The following is a 22,088-nucleotide window of genomic DNA, read 5'->3' on the forward strand; positions in this document are numbered from 1 at the left end:
CTATCACACTGCATAGGCTCAGGCCTATGCTCAGAGAATACCGCCAGATGGTGCACAGCTTTGCGCTCACGCAAGCGCCGATCGATCTGAATGGCCAAGGACATAGACTCATTCAGACCAGCAGGCGTGGGAAATCCCACCATGACATCCTTAAGGGCTTCAGAAAGACCCTTTCTGAAAATTGCCGCCAGGGCACACTCATTCCACTGAGTAAGCACAGACCACTTTCTAAAATTCTGACAGTACACCTCCGCTTCATCCTGACCCTGACACAAAGCCAGCAAGATTTTCTCTGCCTGATCCACTGAATTTGGTTCATCATAAAGCAATCCAAGCGCCAGAAAAAACGCATCAACATCACGCAATGCTGGATCTCCTGGCGCAAGGGAAAATGCCCAGTCTTGAGGGTCACCACGCAACAAAGAAATAATGATTTTTACTTGTTGAACGGGGTCACCAGAGGAGCGGAGTTTCAAAGCTAGAAACAGTTTACAATTATTTTTGAATTTCAAGAACTTAGATCTATCCCCAGAAAACAAATCAGGAATAGGAATTCTAGGCTCTAACATAGGATTCTGAACCACAAAATCTTGAATGTTTTGTACCCTTGCAGCGAGATGATCCACACAAGAGGACAGACCTTGAATGTCCATATCTACACCTGTGTCCTGAACCACCCAAAGGTTTAGGGGAAAAGAAAGACAAAACACAATGCAAAGAAAAAAAAATGGTCTCAGAACTTCTCTTATCCCTCTATTGAGATGCATTAATACTTTGGGCCAGCTGTACTGTTATGGACCTGGTGGTTAGGAGCACCCGGCACGACCTGACAGTCAAACTCACACAGGACAAGCTCTGGGATGTGGGAGCTCTGCTGACCGCAGGCCCTAATCCTATCACAACAACCAGAAATAGCCGTGGAGCGTTCCCAACTCTCCCCAGACGCCCCCTCACAGCCCAAGAGCTAGCCAGCCCTAGAGATAGAAAATAAAGCTTACCTTGCCTCAGACAAATTCCCCAAAGGAAAAGGCAGCCCCCCACATATATTGACTGTGAGTAAAGATGAAAGTCACAAACGCAGAAATGAAACAGGTTTAGCAAAGGGAGGCCAGACTTACTAAACAGACAGAGGATAGGAAAGGTATCTTTGCGGTCAGCACAAAAAACTACAAAAGACCACGCAGAGTGTGCAAAAAGACCTCCGCACTGACTAATGGTGCGGAGATGCCACTCTGCATCCCAGAGCTTCCAGCTAGCAAGACAAAATCATGATAACCAGCTGTACAAGGAAACAATGAACAAATAATAACTATCAGGAACTTAGCTTCTGCTGGAGAAGACAGGTCACCAGAAAGATCCAAGAGCGAACTGAACCAATGCAGGAACATTGACAGCTGGCATGGAGTAACGATCTGAGTGGAGTTAAATAGAGCAGCCAACCAAAGGATAAACCACGTCACCTGTGTAAGGAACCTCAGAAGCAGCAGCTACACTCACAGCCACCAGAGGGAGTCCATGGACAGAACTCGCCGAAGTACCATTCACGACCACAGGAGGGAGTTCGACAACAGAATTCACAACACTTTCCGTTGGAGATCGCGGTGTGCATTCAGTGTTTACGCATACCGCGATCTCCTGGGAGCGTCACTCTGTGGTGTCCAGACTGCGTCGGCGCTTGCGCAGTCTATAAAGGCTTCGGACAGAGTGACGCTCCCAGCGTTATATTATAGATCTACAAATCTGCAACACAGGGCAGTAAAATGCCAGTCACAGACATGCAGGGTGGGCAGCCTGGGGGGTCGTGATTCTGCAGCATTACAGTACATATACACACACACACTTACATACAGTACATATACATACACACTTACATACAGTACATATACACACACACTTACATACAGTACATATACACACACACATGCAGTACATATACACACACTTACATACAGTACATATACACACACACTTACATACAGTTCATATACACACACACTCACATAATGTACATATACAGACACACTCACATACAGTACATATACAGACACATACAGTGCTGTCATGATTTGGTAATTCAGTACCACAATGGACATAGGAGTCAAAGCACATACAGTGACCTGACAATAACCCAAAAACATAGAACGAGCTCTGAGACGTGGAAACTCTGCTGACCGCAATCCCTAATCCTCTCCAACCACACTAAAGGCAGCCGTGGATTGCGCCTAACGCTCCCTATGCAACTCGGCACAGCCTGAGAAACTAGCTAGCCTGAAGATAGAAAATAAGCCTACCTTGCCTCAGAGAAATACCCCAAAGGAAAAGGCAGCCCCCACATATAATGACTGTGAGTTAAGATGAAAAGACAAACGTAGAGATGAAATAAATTTAGCAAAGTGAGGCCCGACTTTCTGAACAGAGCGAGGATAGGAAAGGTAACTTTGCGGTCAACACAAAACCCTACAAACAACCACGCAAAGGGGGCAAAAAGACCCTCCGTACCGAACTAACGGCACGGAGGTACACCCTCTGCGTCCCAGAGCTTCCAGCAAGCACGAGAAAACAAATAAGCAAGCTGGACAGAAAAAAACAGCAAACAAAAAGCAAAAGCGGAACTTAGCTATGCAGAGCAGCAGGCCACAGGAAGGATCCAGGAGGAAACAGGTCCAATACTAGAACATTGACTGGAGGCCAGGATCAAAGCACTAGGTCGAGTTAAATAGAGCAGCACCTAATGACTTCACCACATCACCTGAGGAAGGAAACTCAGAAGCCGCAGTACCACTTTCCTCCACCAACGGAAGCTCACAGAGAGAATCAGCCGAAGTACCACTTGTGACCACAGGAGGGAGCTCTGCCACAGAATTCACAACACAGTGCATACACAGACTCACATACAGTACATATACACAAACACACTTACATACAGTACATATACAGACACACTCACATACAGTACATATACACACACATACAGTGCATACACAGACTCACATACAGCACATATACAGACACATAAGGTGCATGTATATACATACACATATACACAGTACATATATATATATATATATATATATATATATATATATTTACATAAACTACAGACACAAGACTTGCACATATACACACATTGAACATAAGCCTATATACTCACTCCTTTTTGCAGGCAGCTGGATTTCTTCATGTGACCTTACTTCCTAGGAGCAGGGGATTTCAGGTCCCTTGCTAGCAGTTGCACAGACACCTGAGCCCTCCTCTCTCGGCCCTGAATCCTCCAGCTCTGATCCAGCAGAGGAGGGAATGCTGCAGCTACTATTGGAGGAGCTCAGTGCTGGGATCTTCCAGTCTTTTTCTCCTCACAGCACTGGCCCCGCCCACCTCCTCATTGGTTTCTGCAGCTCCCCTGCTTGTTTTCATTGGGCTGGGTGCTACAGTCAGCAGCTGTGCTGGCCATATGGATCTGGTGCCACCAGAGAGGTATGTAAATTATCATCGCCCGCCATGAACAGGAGCCCTTCCCCCCTCCACCTTGCCTCTTCCCTTCCTCCTCACTGCCGACTCCTGTGTCTCACTGCTGCTGCTCACATGAACAGAGCAGCTGAGGCCACGCCTCCTTCTCCTGCGCGGCTCCAGTCCTGTCACATCAATAGTGCTCCTGCAGAGGGAGCGGCCCACGGCAGGGGGCGGCCCCTCTGGCAAATGCCAGAACTGCCCGATGGCCAGTCTGGCCCTGGGTGTATCCCATCCCGGCCCAGAGATTTGTCAATTTTAGTGATTTTTAGATGCCGATGTACTTCCTGCTGGGTTAAGCAGGTGACACTTAATGGGGAATTTTTTTTTATCAATGATCATATTGTCTGCCATGGAATTTTCTTGTGTAAATACTGATGAAAAAAAGTCATTTAGCATATTGGCTTTTTCCTCATCCTCATCCACCATTTCACCCAGACTATTTTTAAGGCGGCCAACACTATCATTTTTTAGTTTCTTACTATTTACGTAGTTAAAGAATATTTTGGGATTATTTTTACTCTCTCTGGCAATGAGTCTCTCTGTCTCAATCTTAGCTGACTTGATTTGCTTTTTACAGAATTTATTTAATGTTCTGTATTTATTTAATGCCTCATCACTACCTACTTCCTTTAATTCTCTAAATGATTTCTTTTTGTCACTTATTGCGCCCCTTACAGCTCTATTTAGCCATATTGGTTTCCTCCTATTTCTAGCATGCTTATTCCCATACGGTATATACTGTGCACAGGTCCTATCCAGGATGCTAATAAACGTATCCCATTTTCTTTGTGTATTTTTATGTCTCAGGATATCGTCCCAGTTAATTTCACTAAGATCATCTCTCATCCATTGGAAATTTGCCCTCCTGAAGTTTAGTGTCCTTGTAACTCCTCTACTACACATCTTATTAAAGGATGCATGAAAACTTATTATTTTGTGATCACTATTCCCCATGTGACCCCCAAGTGGCAGCAGGTGTAGGTTAATGAGAGTAATAGTCCCAAAAGCCCCCACCTGATGTCATCATACTGACTTTAATATGACTCTCATCATTCTCCCCTGCTCGCACCGATCGCTGGCAGAGCAGGGGAGAATGATGAGAGCCATCTTCAGCACCCGCCACCGGGGAACAACGCTTACTGTAGCGATTCTTCCCTGCCGTCCGTCCGTGTGGTACTGATGCAGCACACGGTTGACACACAGTTGCCATACATTTGTATTACACCCAAGGACACACGGACACAGATATCTCTGCTACCATTTCTTCCGGTTCCAGAAAGAAGCGGACGTGTGAAAGAGGCATAAGGGAAAGAGAGAAAATAGAGAAAAAACATACTGATCAATACAGCTTACACTTTGACACTGTGTTGCAGAGAAGACCCTTCTGATCCTAAGAGCTTACACACCACAGAAGAGACTGCATACCTGCAGATCAAAGGAACTTAAACTCTAAAGGAGAGAGCAACCCCATTGATCATAATATCTAGCACTCTACAGGATAAAGATGTTGACCATAAGATCTTACAATCTATGGAAGACAAATACTTTCTCAGTGATTATGGAAATTAAAAACATCATTCAAACTGTGCTGTACTGTAAAATGTTGACCTGTTATGGCCCAGGTACTAACCACCTTTATGATAATCTGCTAAATGTCATTGTTGCAGGGCCTTATTGGGAAACATGCAAGCCATGCAAAAGGAAACTTGCTGACTTTCTAATGCTTCATCAGTGTGAGAAATAGTGCCGAGAAAGGGTTTTTTTGTGAACCATCAATTGATTCTCCAAATGTTTGAATTTGCAAATGGATTGCCCCCCAGAGTAGGGCAATGGGGTACTCGGAGCCGGGTCCTTCATTTCTCAGTACTCAGTGGGGATGTCACGGTCGCTGACCCAGTCCATGGCCCTCGGGGGTACGTCCGTTGTAAATTGGGGGAAGGTCTTTAAAGGGATAATGTTCGTGACACCACCTGTGGTATTCAGTCAGGGTGACTGACGCTGCTTAGGGGTCCACTGGGGTGATGTTATGGCAGCTAGATAGTATACCTTCTCACAGGTGAAGTATGTCCCCAGGGCTTCCCAGAGTGTAGGTGGTGGATGGTGCAAGGCACGGTGAATAACAAGGACACAGGGTTGCAGTTTCTTTACCTTTTACTGAAGGTTCAGCATCCACAGTCCAGAGTAGGGACCACAGGGTAGGCAGATTCCGGCGGGTCTGAAGGCAAATCGAGAGTCCCCTTGTCCAGGAGGAATTGAATAGCCTTCCCCTTGCACACAGTAATGTAGTAGGTCCCTACTTGCATAAGCTACCATAAGGTCCGCACTGTTGTTACTTCTCTCTGTCCCCCAAATGGTATGGATAGGACAAAACCCGCATGACTGATGGCCTGAGGCTTGTTTATAGGGACCCTAGAGACGCCCCGACCCCCACAAGTTGCCACTGTGTCTTCTTAGGTATAAAGGTCGGACAGCCAACTTGGAATCAACTGCCCTGCCAGTCTCTGAAGTAATGGCATAGAGCTCTTTACTCCCTCGGTATTCTGGCCACCGGATCTGCGCTTCAGATGGAGGCAGCCTGCTTCTAGCTCGTCTCCCACTGATGTTTCACTCCTGTTGCTATGACATTGTTTCTCACTCACTACAGCACAATTCCTTTCGTGTCCTTTTTTAGGATGCTGCCGCATGGGTTGCAGGCGCAGCTCCGTGTCCTTCTTTCTCTCCTCCTCAGACTTCAGTCTGGATCTGACCAGGGATCACCCCAGCCAGCTTGATCGGGAGGTCATTGGTCCCCAGCCAGGAACTCTCCTCTCCTGATACTAACTTCCTAACCAACCCTCCAGTTTTACCCTATGTGAGGAGTGGCCTAATAGATAGAACCCTTAGCTCCCCCTGGTGGACTGGCGTGTGAAGTGTGTGTGGCTGTGATACCTGGACAGCAGATCTCCTTTATTGCCTTCAGATGTAACATCACTCCCCCTGGTGGAAGAACAGCATTACTGCAACGAACCAGGACTCTGGGGCGCTGCACAAACAAATGCAGATTTCAGGAGTGTGAAATCCAACTGAATCCTCAGGATCAATCCGCTTTTATCTACCAAAGACATATCATACTTGACAATATTCAGCTGGCAGCAAGTTTCTTAAAAGTGAGATACATGTTGGCCATAACTTTAGATAATTTTTTCCCTCAAAAAACAAGATATTTAATAATGAAAGTATATTATACTTTTTACAGTTGTTGCATTTGAAATTTAATAAGCAGATTTTTATTGACAGCTGATATATACAACTGACATGTGCCTGCACCAGCTGCAGGTGGAATCGCGATCCACCCACAGCTGTTAACTAGTTAGATGCTGCTGTCAATTTCTAACAGTGGCATTTAACTTGCGATTACCAGAAGCGCTTGCTAATCCTGCCCAACGGTGACCCCGTCACATGATCTTGGGTCACTGAAAGGTCAACATGACAACCAGAGGTCTGTTTCAGACCTCTATGGTTGTCATTGCTGGATTGCAATGAGCGATGCCCCATGGTCGGTGCTCATAGCAAGTCAGCATTTGTGCTACACACAGGCTATCTGATCTTCGCCTGTGTGTAGCAAAGGTGATCAAAGTACTACAACTTGTAGTATCCCATGGAGACTATTAAAGCATGCAAAAAAAGAAAAAAAAGGTTATTAAAAAATAATAAAAAAATGTTCAAATCACCCCCTTTTGCCCCATTCAAAATAAAACAATAATAAAAATCAAATATACACTTATTTGGTATTACCGATCTAATAATGTAAAAAAAAAGAATTAACCTTATTGTGCTCGGCGCTCAAAAAATAATCCCTCACCCAGCCCCAGATTATGAAAAATGGAGATGCTACAGATCTCAGAAAATGGCACAATTTTGGATTTTTTATTCACCACTCAAATAAAAAACCTAAAAAAGTTTGGTGTCTATGAACTCATACTGACCTGGAGAATCATAATGGCAGGTCAGTTTCAGCATTTAGTGAGCATGGTAAAAAAAAAATACAACTGTGGAATTGGAATCACAAATTTCCGTAACCTCTCTAACCTTATACCCAATCACCCAGCCCCCATTTCCCCAGTCCCACTAACAGAAGCTCTGTGGAATGCACCCTCTGTCTGCAACATGCTTTCCTACATCCATGATCTTTTTGTTACTACCAAACTTTCCTTCCTTGTCATCACTTAAACCTGGCTCACCCCTTCTGACACAGCCTCTCCTGTTGCACTTTCCAATGGTGGCTTCCACCTTTCTCACACACCCTGCCCCAGCAGCAGGCATGGTGGAGGAGTTGGTTTTCTCCTGTCAGGTACCTGCTCCTTCACCCCAATCCCACTGCCACCCTCTGTTACCCTCCCTTTCTTTGAGGTGCACTCTGTGCGCATCTATGCCCCCACCAACCTCCAAATGGCTGTCATTTACTGCCCCCCAGAGCCAGCCACCAACTTCTTTGACCACTTCACCACCTGGCTACTTCATTTCCTTTCTGCAGACATCCCCACTATCATCATGGGCGACTTCAACATACCCATTGACACTTCCCTCTCAGCTGCCACTAAACTTCTATCTCTCACTTCCTCCTTCGGCCTCACTCAATGGTCTCCTGCAGCCACTCACAAAGATGGTCACACATTGGACCTCATCTTCACCCGCCTCTGCTCCCTATCTAACCTCTCTAACTCACCTCTTCCTCTTTCTGACCACAATCTACCCACATTCTCTTCCCTCTCCACTCCTTGTCTACAATCCCCACCCCACAAACTTGCACACCCTCGCAGAAATCTTAAACACCTCAATCTACACTCACTCTCTGAATCCCTCCTCCCTCTCACAGACATAAGATCCCTACACAATGTGGATGATGCTGCCGCTCTATATAACACCACAATAGCTGCAGCTTTGGAATCTCTTGCCCCTCTCACGCATACCAAAGCTCACAAACTCAACAGACAGCCCTGGCACACCAGCCTGAGCAAAGAACTGAGGCGAGCTTCCAGGGCTGCAGAGTGGAGATGGAAAATATCCCACTCCAACGTGCACTTTATCGCATTCAAACAGTCCCTCACTACTTTCAAGACGACACTCGCCACAGCTAAACAAACCTACTTCTCATCTCTCATATCCTCTCTGTCTCACAACCCTAAACAGTTATTCAACACCTTTAATTCTCTCCTTCGTCCCCCAGCACCTCCTCCCTCCCCACTTATCTCCGCTGAAGACTTTGCCTCATTTTTCAAGCAGAAGATTGAGAACATCAGAGACAGTTTTAGTCAACAACCCCCAGAGCCCTTCCTCCCAACTACCCAGCATTCCACCTTGAAAACCAACTTCTCTACCATTACAGATTGACTCTCCACTCTACTGTCAAGATCGCATCTCACCACCTGTGCACTTGACCCGATCCCTTCCCACTTCATCCCAAACCTCGCCACAGTCTTCATCCCAACTCTAACCCATCTCTTCAAGCTATCACTGACAACTGATGTTTTCCCCTCAAGCTTTAACCCCTTCATGACCCAGCCTATTTTGACCTTAAAGACCTTGCCGTTTTTTGCAATTCTGACCAGTGTCCCTTTATGAGGTAATAACTCAGGAACGCTTCAATGGATCCTAGCGGTTCTGAGATTATTTTTTCGTGACATATTGGGCTTCATGTTAGTGGTAAATTTAGGTCAATATATTCTGTGTTTATTTGTGATAAAAACGGAAATTTGGCGAAAATTTTGAAAATTTCGCAATTTTCACATTTTGAATTTTTATTCTGTTAAACCAGAGAGTTATGTGACACAAAATAGTTAATAAATAACATTTCCCACATGTCTACTTTACATCAGCACAATTTTGGAAACAAAATTTTTTTTTGCTAGGAAGTTATAAGGGTTAAAATTTGACCAGCGATTTCTCATTTTTACAACGAAATTTACAAAACCATTTTTTTTAGGGACCACCTCACATTTGAAGTCAGTTTGAGGGGTCTATATGGCTGAAAATACCCAAAAGTGACACCATTCTAAAAACTTCACCCCTCAAGGTGCACAAAACCACATTCAAGAAGTTTATTAACCCTTCAGGTGCTTCACAGCAGCAGAAGCAACATGGAAGGAAAAAATGAACATTTAACTTTTTAGTCACAAAAATGATTTTTCAGCAACAATTTTTTTATTTTCCCAATGGTAAAAGGAGAAACTGAACCACGAAAGTTGTTGTCCAATTTGTCCTGAGTACGCTGATAACTCATATGTGGGGGTAAACCACTGTTTGGGCGCACGGCAGGGCTTGGAAGGGAAGGAGCGCCATTTGACTTTTTGAATGAAAAATTGGCTGCACTCTTTAGCGGACACCATGTCATGTTTGGAGAGCCCCCGTGTGCCTAAAAATTGGAGCTCCCCCACAAGTGACCCCATTTTGGAAACTAGACGCCCCAAGGAACTTCTCTACATGCATAGTGAGCCCTTTAAACCCCCAGGTGCTTCACAAATTGATCCATAAAAATGAAAAAGTACTTTTTTTTCACAAAAGAATTCTTTTAGCCTCAATTTTTTCATTTTCACATGGACAACAGGATAAAATGGATCCTAAAATTTGTTGGGCAATTTCTCCTGAGTACATTGATACCTCACATGTGGAGGTAAACCACTGTTTGGGCACATGGTAAGGCTCAGAAGGGAAGGAGCGCCATTTGACTTTTTGAATGAAAAATTATCTCCATCGTTAGCGGACACCATGTCGCATTTGGAGAGACCCTGTGTGCCTAAACATTGGAGCTCCCCCACAAGTGACCCCATTTTGGAAACTGGACCCCCCAAGGAACTTATCTAGATGCCTAGTGAGCACTTTAAACCCTCAGGTGCTTCACAAATTGATCCGTAAAAATGAAAAAGTACTTTTTTTTCACAAAAAATTTATTTTCGCCTCAATTTTTTCATTTTCACATGGGCAATAGGATAAAATGGATCCTAAAATTTGTTGAGCAATTTCTCCCGAGTACGCCGATACCTCATATGTGGGGGTAAACCACTGTTTGGGCACACGGCAGGGCTCGGAAGGGAAGGCGCGCCTTTTGACTTTTTGAATGGAAAATTAGCTCCAATTGTTAGCGGACACCATGTCGCGTTTGGAGAGCCCCTGTGTGCCTATGCATTGGAGCTCCCCCACAAGTGACCCCATTTTGGAAACTAGACCCCCCAAGGAACTTATCTAGATGCATACTGAGCACTTTAAACCCCCAGGTGCTTCACAGAAGTTTATAATGCAGAGCCATGAAAATAAAAAATAATTTTTCTTTTCTCAAAAATGATTTTTTAGCCTGGAATTTCCTATTTTGCCAATGGTAATAGGAGAAATTGGACCACAAATGTTGTTGACCAGTTTGTCCTGAGTACGCAGATACCCCATATGTGGGGGTAAACCACTGTTTGGGCGCACGGCAGGGCTCAGAAGGGAAGGCACGCCATTTGGCTTTTTAAATGGAAAATTAGCTCCAATCATTAGCGGACACCATGTCGCGTTTGGAGAGCCCCTGTGTGCCTAAACATTGGAGATCCCCCACAAATGACCCAATTTTGGAAACTAGACCCCCAAAGGAACTAATCTAGATGTGTGGTGAGCACTTTGAACCCTCAAGTGCTTCACAGAAGTTTATAACGCAGAGCCATGAAAATTAAAAAAAAAAATTCTTTTCTCAAAAATGATTTTTTAGCCCGCTATTTTTTATTTTCTCAAGGGTAACAGGAGAAATTTGACCCCAAAAGTTGTTGTCCAGTTTCTCCTGAGTACGCTGATACCCCATATGTGGGGGTAAACCACTGTTTAGGCACATGCTGGGGCTCGGAAGTGAAGTAGTGACGTTTTGAAATGCAGACTTTGATGGAATGCTCTGCGGGCGTCACGTTGCGTTTGCAGAGCCCCTGATGTAGCTAAACAGTAGAAACCCCCCACAAGTGACCCCATTTTGGAAACTAGACCCCGAAAGGAACTTATCTAGATGTGAGGTGAGCACTTTGAACCCCCAAGTGCTTCACAGAAGTTCATAACACAGAGCAGTGAAAATAATAAATACGTTTTCTTTCCTCAAAAATAATTATTTAGCCCAGAATTTTTTATTTTCCCAAGGGTTACAGGAGAAATTGGACCACAAAAGTTGTTGTCCAGTTTCTCCTGAGTACGCTGATACCCCATGTGTGGGGGTAAACCACTGTTTGGGCACACGTCGGGGCTCCGAAGGGAAGTAGTGACTTTTGAAATGCAGACTTTGATGGAATGGTCTGCGGGCGTCACGTTGCATTTGCAGAGCCCCTGGTTTGCCTAAACAGTAGAAACCCCCCACAAGTGACCACATTTTGGAAACTAGACCCCCAAAGGATCTTATCTAAATATGTGGTGAGCACTTTCAACCCCCAAGTGCTTCACAGAAGTTTATAACACAGAGCCGTGAAAATAATAAATACGTTTTCTTTCCTCAAAAATAATTATTTAGCCCAGAATTTTTTTTTTCCCAAGGGTTACAGGAGAAATTGGACCACAAAAGTTGTTGTCCAGTTTCTCCTGAGTACGCTGATACCCCATGTGTGGGGGTAAACCACTGTTTGGGCACACGTCGGGGCTCAGAAGGGAAGTAGTGACTTTTGAAATGCAGACTTTGATGGAATGGTCTGCGGACGTCACGTTGCGTTTGCAGAGCCCCTGGTGGTCCTAAACAGTAGAAACCCACCACAAGTGACCCCATTTTAGAAACTAGACCCCACAAGGAACTTATCTAGATATGTGGTGAGCACTTTGAACTCCCAAGTGTTTCACAGACGTTTACAACGCAGAGCCGTGAAAATAAAAAATAATTTTTCTTTCCTCAAAAATGATGTTTTAGCAAGCATTTTTTTATTTTCACAAGGGCAACAGGAGAAATTGGACCCCAGTAATTGTTGCGCAGTTTGTCCTGAGTATGCTGGTACCCCATATGTGGGGGTAAACCACTGTTTGGGCGCACGTCGGGGCTCGGAAGTGAGTGAGCACCATTTGACTTTATGAATACAAGATTAACTGGAATCAATGGTGGCGCCATGTTGCGTTTGGAGACCCCTGATGTGCCTAAACAGTGGAAACCCCTCAATTCTAACTCCAACACTAACCCCAACACACCCCTAACCCTAATCCCAACTGTAGCCATAACCCTAATCACACCCCTAACCACAACCCTAATTCCAACCCTAACCCTAAGGCTATGTGCCCACGTTGCGGATTCGTGTGAGATTTTTCAGCATCATTTTTGAAAAATCCGCGGGTAAAGGGCACTGCGTTTTACCTGCGGATTTACCGTGGATTTCCAGTGTTTTTTTGTGCGGATTTCACCTGTGGATTCCTATTGAGGAACAGGTGTAAAACGCTGCGGAATCCGCACAAAGAATTGACATGCTGCGGAAAATACAACGCAGCATTTCCGCGTGGTATTTTCCGCACCATGGGCACAGCGGATTTGGTTTTCCATAGGTTTACATGGTACTGCAAACCTGATGGAACACTGCTGCGAATCCGCAGCGGCCAATCCGCACCGTGTGCACATAGCCTAATTCTAAAGGTATGTGCACACGCTGCGGAAAACGCTGCAGATCCGCAGCAGTTTCCCATGAGTTTACAGTTCAATGTAAACCTATGGGAAACAAAAATCGCTGTGCACATGCTGCGGAAAAACTGCATGGAAACGCAGCGGTTTACATTCCGCAGCATGTCACTTCTTTCTGCGGATTCCGCAGCGGTTTTACAACTGCTCCAATAGAAAATCGCAGTTGTAAAACCGCAGTGAAATGCGCAGAAAAACCACGGTAAATCCGCGATAAATCCACAGCGGTTTAGCACTGCGGATTTATCAAATCCGCAGCGGAAAAATCCGCAGAGGAACAGAATACGTGTGCACATACCGAAACCCTAACCCTAACCCTAGCCCTAACCCTACCCCTAACCCTAACCCTAGCCCTACCCCTAACCCTACCCCTAACCCTACCCCTAACCCTACCCCTAACCCTAACCCCATTCTAACCTTAGTGTAAAAAAAAAAACAATTCTTTATTTTTTTATTGTCCCTACCTATGGGGGTGACAAAGGGGGGGGGGGTCATTTACTATTTTTTTTTATTTTGATCACTGAGATATAACCTATCTCAGTGATCAAAACTCACTTTGGAACGAATCTGACGGCCGGCAGATTCGGCGGGCGCACTGCACATGCGCCCGCCATTTTGGAAGATGGCGGCGCCCAGGAAAGAAGACGGACGGATCCCGGGAGGTAAGTATAAGGGGGGGGGAGATCAGGGCACGGGGGGAGCGTCGGAGCACGGGGGGGTGGATCGGAACACGGGGGGGTGGATTGGAGTACGGGGTGGGGGATCGCTGTGCAGGGGGGTGGATCGGAGCATGGGGGGGGGATCGGAGCACGGGAGGGGGGATCGCTGTGCGGGGGGGTGATCGGAGTGCGGGGGGTTTGATTGGAGCACGGGGGGTGTGATTGGAGCACGGGGGGAGCGGACAGGAGGACGGGGGAGCTGGGGGGGCGATCGGTGGGGTGGGGTGGGTGCACATAAGTGTTTTCAGCCATGGCCGATGATATTGCAGCATCGGCCATGGCTGGATTGTAATATTTCACCAGTTTTTTAGGTGAAATACAGGTCCTTCTCAAAAAATTAGCATATAGTGTTAAATTTCATTATTTACCATAATGTAATGATTACAATTAAACTTTCATATATTATAGATTCATTATCCACCAACTGAAATTTGTCAGGTCTTTTATTGTTTTAATACTGATGATTTTGGCATACAACTCCTGATAACCCAAAAAACCTGTCTCAATAAATTAGCATATCAAGAAAAGGTTCTCTAAACGACCTATTACCCTAATCTTCTGAATCAACTAATTAACTCTAAACACATGCAAAAGATACCTGAGGCTTTTATAAACTCCCTGCCTGGTTCATTACTCAAAACCCCCATCATGGGTAAGACTAGCGACCTGACAGATGTCAAGAAGGCCATCATTGACACCCTCAAGCAAGAGGGTAAGACCCAGAAAGAAATTTCTCAACAAATAGGCTGTTCCCAGAGTGCTGTATCAAGGCACCTCAATGGTAAGTCTGTTGGAAGGAAACAATGTGGCAGAAAACGCTGTACAACGAGAAGAGGAGACCGGACCCTGAGGAAGATTGTGGAGAAGGACCGATTCCAGACCTTGGGGAACCTGAGGAAGCAGTGGACTGAGTCTGGTGTGAAAACATCCACAGCCACCGTGCACAGGCGTGTGCAGGAAATGGGCTACAGATGCCGCATTCCCCAGGTAAAGCCACTTTTGAGCTACAGAGAAGCAGCACTGGACTGTTGCTAAGTGGTCCCAAGTACTTTTTTCTGATGAAAGCAAATTTTGCATGTCATTCGGAAATCAAGGTGCCAGAGTCTGGAGGAAGACTGGGGAGAAGGAAATGCCAAAATGCCTGAAGTCCAGTGTCAAGTACCCACAGTCAGTGATGGTGTGGGGTGCCATGTCAGCTGCTGGTGTTGGTCCACTGTGTTTCATCAAGGGCAGGGTCAATGCAGCTAGCTATCAGGAGATTTTGGAGCACTTCATGCTTCCATCGGCTGAAATGCTTTATGGAGATGAAGATTTCATTTTTCAGCACGACCTGGCACCTGCTCACAGTGCCAAAACCACTGGTAAATGGTTTACTGACCATGGTATTACTATGCTCAATTGGCCTGCCAACTCTCCTGACCTGAACCCCATAGAGAATCTGTGGGATATTGTGAAGAGAAAGTTGAGAGACGCAAGACCCAACACTCTGGATGAGCTTAAGGCCGCTATTGAAGCATCCTGGGCCTCCATAACATCTCAGCAGTGTCACAGGCTGATTGCCTCCATGCCACGCCGCATTGAAGCAGTCATTTCTGCCAAAGGATTCCCGACCAAGTATTGAGTGCATAACTGAACATTATTATTTGTTGGTTTTTTTGTTTGTTATTAAAAAACACTTTTATTTGATTGGATGGGTGAAATATGCTAATTTATTGAGACAGGTTTTTTGGGTTATCAGGAGTTGTATGCAAAAATCATCAGTATTAAAACAATAAAAGACCTGACAAATTTCAGTTGGTGGATAATGAATCTATAATATATGAAAGTTTAATTGTAATCATTACATTATGGTAAATAATGAAATTTAACACTATATGCTAATTTTTTGAGAAGGACCTGTATTACAAATCGCTCTGATTGGCAGTTTCACTTTCAACAGCCAATCAGAGCGATCGTAGCCACGGGGGGGTGAAGCCACCCCCCCTGGGCTAAACTACCACTCCCCCTGTCCCTGCAGATCGGGTGAAATTGGAGTTAACCCTTTCACCCGGCCTGCAGGGACGCGATCTTTCTGTGACACAGCATATGCGTCACAGGTCGGATTGGCACCGACTTTCATGACGCATACGCTGTGTCACAGGTCGGGAAGGGGCGTGCCTTAATCACACCTATCCTCAAAAAGCCCTCTCTTGACCCATCCTCTGTATCTAGCTATCACCCTATATCATTTCTCCCCTATGCCTCAAAACTACTGGAACAACGCATCCATCTTGAACTGTCCTCCCATCTATCTTCCTGCTCCCTTTTTGACTGCTTACAATCAGGCTTCCAGTCACACCACTCCACTGAAACTGCCCTAACTAAGGTCACCAATGACCTATTAGCCACCAAGAGCAAGCAACACTACTCTATCCTCCTCCTCCTGGACCTGTCCTCTGCCTTTGACACAGTGGACCATTCCCTATTACTACAGACCCTCTCATCCCTTGGCATCACAGACTTGGCCCTATCCTGGATCTCCTCATACCTAACTTACCGAACATTCAGCGTTTCCCATTCACACACCACCTCGCCACATCGCCCCTTATCTGTCGGAGTCCCGCAAGGTTCAGTTCTAGGGCACCTGCTCTTCTCCATTTACACTTTTGGCCTGGGACAGCTGATAGAATCTCATGGTTTTCAGTATCATCTCTATGCTGATGACACACAAATCTACATCTCTGGACCAGATATCACCACCCTACTAACCAGAATCCCTCAATGTATATCCGCTATTTCATCCTTCTTCTCCGGTAGATTTCTAAAACTTAACATTGACAAAACAGAATTCATTGTCTTTCCCCCATCTCACGCGACCCCCCCAATGAACCTATCCATTACAGTAAACGGCTGCCCTCTCTCCCCAGTCCCACAAGCTCGCTGTCTCGGGGTAATCCTTGAACCTGATCTCTCCTTCAAACCGCATACCCAAGCCCTTTCCACTTCCTGCGGCCTTCAACTCAAAAATATTTCATGGATCTGGACATTCCTAAACCAAGAATCTGCAAAAACCCTAGTCCATGCCCTCATCATCTCTCGCCTCGACTACTGTAACCTCCTGCTCTGTGGCCTCCCCTCTAACACTCTCGCACCCCTCCAATCTATTCTAAATTCTGCTGCCCGACTAATCCACCTGTCCCCCTGCTATTCCCCAGCCTCTACCCTCTGTCAATCCCTTCACTGGCTCCCCATTACCCAGAGACTCCAGTACAAAAGCCTAACCATGACATACAAAGCCATCCACAACCTGTCTCCTCCATACATCTGTGACCTCGTATCCCAGTACTTACCTGCATGCAACCTCCAATCCTCACAAGATCTCCTTCTCTATGCCCCTCTTATCTCCTCTTCCCACAATCGCATACAAGATTTCTCTCGCGCATCACCCCTACTCTGGAACTCTCTACCACAACATATCAGACTCTCACCTACCATCAAAACCTTCAAAAAGAACCTGAAGACCTACCTCTTCCGGTAAGCCTACTACCTGCAGTAATCACCGATCGACCAAACCACTGCATGACCAGCTCTATCCTCACCTACTGTATTCTCACCCATCCCTTGTAGATTGTGAGCCCTCGCGGGCAGGGTCCTCTCTCCTCCTGTACCAGCTGTGACTTATATTGTTCAAGATTATTGTACCTGTTTTTATTATGTATACCCCTCCTCACATGTAAAACGCCTTGGAATAAATGGCGCTATAATAATAAATAATAATAATAATAATTGCACTTTTATTGCAATTTCACTGCAGTTGGAAATCATTTCCTGTTTTCCAGTACATGATATGTTAAAACCAATCATGTCATTCAAATGTACAACTTGTCCCTCAAAAAACAAGCCCTCCTATGACCATATTGACCAAAAAATAAAAATGTTATGGCTCTGAGAGCAAGGGGAGCAAAAAATGAAAACGCAAAAACGGAAATACCTCTAGTCGTGAAGAGGTTATATAAAGATTAAAGATAGATTCTTAGGTTCTCTAAATTTAAGTATTTACTGCCATGGAGTTCATTTTGTAATGCAAAGTATTTTGATATTTTTTAGTAGAGTGCTTCTCATGGTCAAGTGGAAGCCAGTGACATGCTGCCTTTCTTTACACCCATACATCCAAACACAAGAAAAAACAGAAATGACAGAAGTAAAGTTGTTCAATGAAATAAAAACGATGATAAATGATAAATGGCCTTAAAATGTATTCTTAGAAAGCATCAAAGTAAATGAATCCAATGAAACACAACACAAGTAACTGCTGAGTTATAGCATACCATTTAATTGGATAACTGCTGCCCCATCTGTGAATAGTCTTTTCTATCATTGCTTTCCAAATACTGTAAGTTGCAGTGCCATCTGTTTTAGTGGAGAAAGATATATGATGGGCACGTAAAGAACTTAGCATTTTGAAAGTGTGCACTTTAAAAGACCAATAGCAAGCAAGCTCTCTAGCAGAGTAATGTATGACCACTATAATCTCAATATATCTGGAATGCAAATAAGCTGCATTTATTCTACTTTGTATTTCACATTGTCACTGCACCAGGAGTAAATGCAAATATTTGCATATACATTAAAAATGTGAAAGGAGTTTTAGTTGATATATTAGAAATGTGTTTTGTACTGATGCTGTATCAGTGGAAAATGCAGGCGTTACTGCAAACACATAACTCATCTTAACGGATTTGTTCAGTTTTACTGTAATATAATGTATGGCAGATTGGTAAATGATGTCACTGTATTCTAGTTGGGCCGATGCGGACGCAAGTTCGCAAACTGGGAAGTGGGAAGGGAGTGTGAAATGGAAAATAAGTAGAGTGTGGAATCTGCCCACGTTCTCATCTGTTGGTATAACTGCGAGTCAATTCTGTGAGGCCAGCGTATTTTACTTAGAATTATGCAAACATTTCTTAATAAGTTTTCTCTCTTTTGCTTTGCTGTTTCACATTGGGCTCATGACTGTGACAATTAAATCAATTTGCTGCATTAGATTCAATGTGTGAATTTACTGAAATAGGTTCCAAATAGTGATGAGCGAATATACTCGTTGCTCGGGTTTTCCCGAGCACGCTCGGGTGGGCTATGAGTATTTGTAACTGCTCAGAGATTTAGTTTTCGTCGCCTCAGCTGCATAATTTACAACTGCGTTTTTTGCTCCCCTCCTTCCCAGGGCCATAAGTTTTTATTTTTCCATAGTAGAATTGTTGCATTGCTATGAGCGCCGACCACAGGGTGGCGCGCATAGCAATCCAGCATCAACAGCCATAGAGGTCTCAAGGAGACCTCTGGTTGTCATGCCGATGTATCGCTGACCCCGATCACGTGACGAGGGTCAGAGATGCACTCATTTCCGGCCGGATGGCCGGAAGCGCTAATTAAATGCCACTGTCAGCGTTTGACAGTGGCATTTAACTAGTTAATAGTGGAGAGTGAATTGCGATTCCACCTGACGCTATTGCAGGCACATATCAGCTGTTCAAAACAGCTGACATGTCCCGGCTTTGATGCTGGCTCCCCGCCGGAGTCCGCATCAAAGCGGGGGATCTGACCTTGGATGTACTATCCCGTCCGAGGTCAGAAAGGGGTTAAAAACAATTAAAATAATACAAATGGGGTTCCCAGGCCAAAATCACCCCCAAAATATGGAGACCAATGCTGTATATGCAATAATCCATCCCTGTGATAATGTACAAAACATAATCCAAATATTCACAAAATAATAATTTTATGATGTACACAGATAAAATGTCACACAGGAAACCACACGTGTACACACCCCTGAAAATCACCCCAAGGGTGTGAGCATGTACAATAGCCCAGTAAAATATAGAGCTGGAATTGTATGGGCCCTATCCCTGACAATAAGTAAGATTAAATAAAGATCTGATCGCTTTTGAAGATAATCATAAGGAAGAACATGCAAGAGTATTGTTCGAACCTGTTCCCATAAGACTGCATCTGTATAGTAAGATTCACAGTTGGGATCAATATTATGATCAAATGGCTGCCAAGGAAGCAATACCTTAAATTATATTCCTGAAGAAAAAACCCTCAAAAGTATACCCACATATAAGAGGTAGAATTCCTGGGGGGAGGAACCAATTTCAATGGAGCGCAATTGAGTGTGGAGAGGTGGAGGGCGGAATTGCAAGGTGAACCACCTGGAGATCTGGGAGCTGACCCCACGCATATCGCTGCATTTAGCACAGCTTCGTCAGGGGAAGTCAGGAACATGTACAAGCCTCATTTTACGTGGAAGAAGCCTCCTCAAGTGAAAGAGACAGGAGTGCCATTGACCAATCTGCACAAGCCTACGCAATTCTTCTGGAAACTACACAACCAAGCAGAATGTATCTTTTGCATAGCTTTGAGCAACAATGGAGTAATTACACGATATGTCCCAGAGAGTGATGAGGGCTGTGGAGTATATTACTCAGGTGACAGGCAGTGCTACAGAGCTCAGTTAACCCCTTCCCAACCTATGACGCATACGCTGCATCATGAAAGTCGGTGCCAATCTGACCTGTGATGCAGCGTATGCATCATGGCGGGATTGCATTCCTGCAGGTTGGGTGAAAACGTTAACTGAAACTTCACCATACCTGCAGGAACAGGGGGACTTGTACTTTAGCCCAGGGGGGTGACTTTTCCCCCTCTTGGCTACGATCGCCCTGGTGACCACTTTGTCACCACCCCCCAGATCTAATTGGAGCTAGCATCCATGTGACACTATCTCTCCATTCAGAAGTGGAGGGGCAAAGATAACCATGGCTGCCTCGATTTCCAGCTTCATACTGTCCGTGGAAGCTGAACAGCGAGGTGCCTGCTTGCTGCCTTGCCACATACCACGATTGCCGCCGCCATCAACATCACTGCCAGGTGCTCTTCTCTGCTGCCCTCCGCTCCCCCCACTGTCCAATTCCACGCCCCAACCTTCGCTCCCTCCCCCCTGCCCCGGTAATCACCCCCTCCCCCTGCCCCAGTGATCACCCCCTGATCACCCCCTGCTGCCGGCTCCATCTCCTCCATATGCTGCTGCATCTCAGCCCCCATGCCTGACAGCCCCCTCCTGCCCCTGGTGATCACCCCTCTCCCCAGTGATCAACCCCTGGTCACCCTCTGCCCCCCTGATCACCCCTTGCCCCGCTGATTTCCCCCTACCCTGATGATCTTACCGCTGCCCTGCTGATCTCACCTCTGCCCTGCAGATCTTACCCCTTCTCCGCTGATCTCCCCCTGCCCTGTGGATCGCCCCTGCTCTGCAGATCTCCCCTTGCCCCGCTGATCTCTCCTCTGCCCCGCAAATCTCCCTCCTCCATGCTGATCTCCCCCCTGCCCCGGTGATCACCCCCTACCCCAGTTTTCCCATTAGGGTTAGAGTTTGGCTAAGGTTAGGGTTGGGGCTAAAATTAGGGTTAGGGTTGGGGCTAAAGTTAGGGTTGGGGTTAGAGTTGGGATTAGGGTTAGGGGTAGGGTTGGTATTAGGGTTAGGGGTAGGGTTAGAGATAGGTTAGGGTTGGGATTAGGATTAGGTGTAAGGTTTTGATTAGGGCTGGGATTAGGGTTGGAGTTGGGATTAGTGGTAGGGTTAGGATTAGGGGTAAGGTTAGGGTTGGGATTAGGGTTAGGGGTGTGTTGGGGTTAGGGTTGGAGTTAGAATTGGGGGGTTTCCACCCACCTACTGGGGTGCTTAGCTACCATGTGATTTTGCATGCTGGTGGTGCTCAGGTTGGCAGTGTTATTGCCTCTTCTAAGCTTGGTTCGGCAGATACTGCAAACTATTGTGGTTTTGTCTGAAGGAATTTCAGAAAAAAACTACCATACAGGGAAACAATGCACCCTTGGCCTGTTATCTAGATGAGTGGGGGGCTCTGTGGAAAAATTGACCGAGTTCTCCCTCTGGTCAAACCACTACCTCTTCTTGCCTGTTTTTGTGCTACGGATACATCCCACTCTGCACTTTCTGTGCTTGCTAGGCATGCCACCGTGCCAGGTTGAATCAGTGGCCTCATCATCGACCACATCATCTTCCAATTCATCAATCTGATCCTCCTTCTGAGTTATGATTTTAGGCTGACTTGAAGGCAACTTTGTGTCACGATTATCTTCTACCTCTTCAGACATGAATTGACCTTTCCTAACGTGGCTTTCTCCTTGCCGTGGGTGCTCAAATGTTTGGTCATCATTGCACT

This window comes from Ranitomeya imitator, chromosome 1 (assembly GCF_032444005.1).
Source record: "Ranitomeya imitator isolate aRanImi1 chromosome 1, aRanImi1.pri, whole genome shotgun sequence".
Taxonomy (NCBI): domain Eukaryota; kingdom Metazoa; phylum Chordata; class Amphibia; order Anura; family Dendrobatidae; genus Ranitomeya; species Ranitomeya imitator.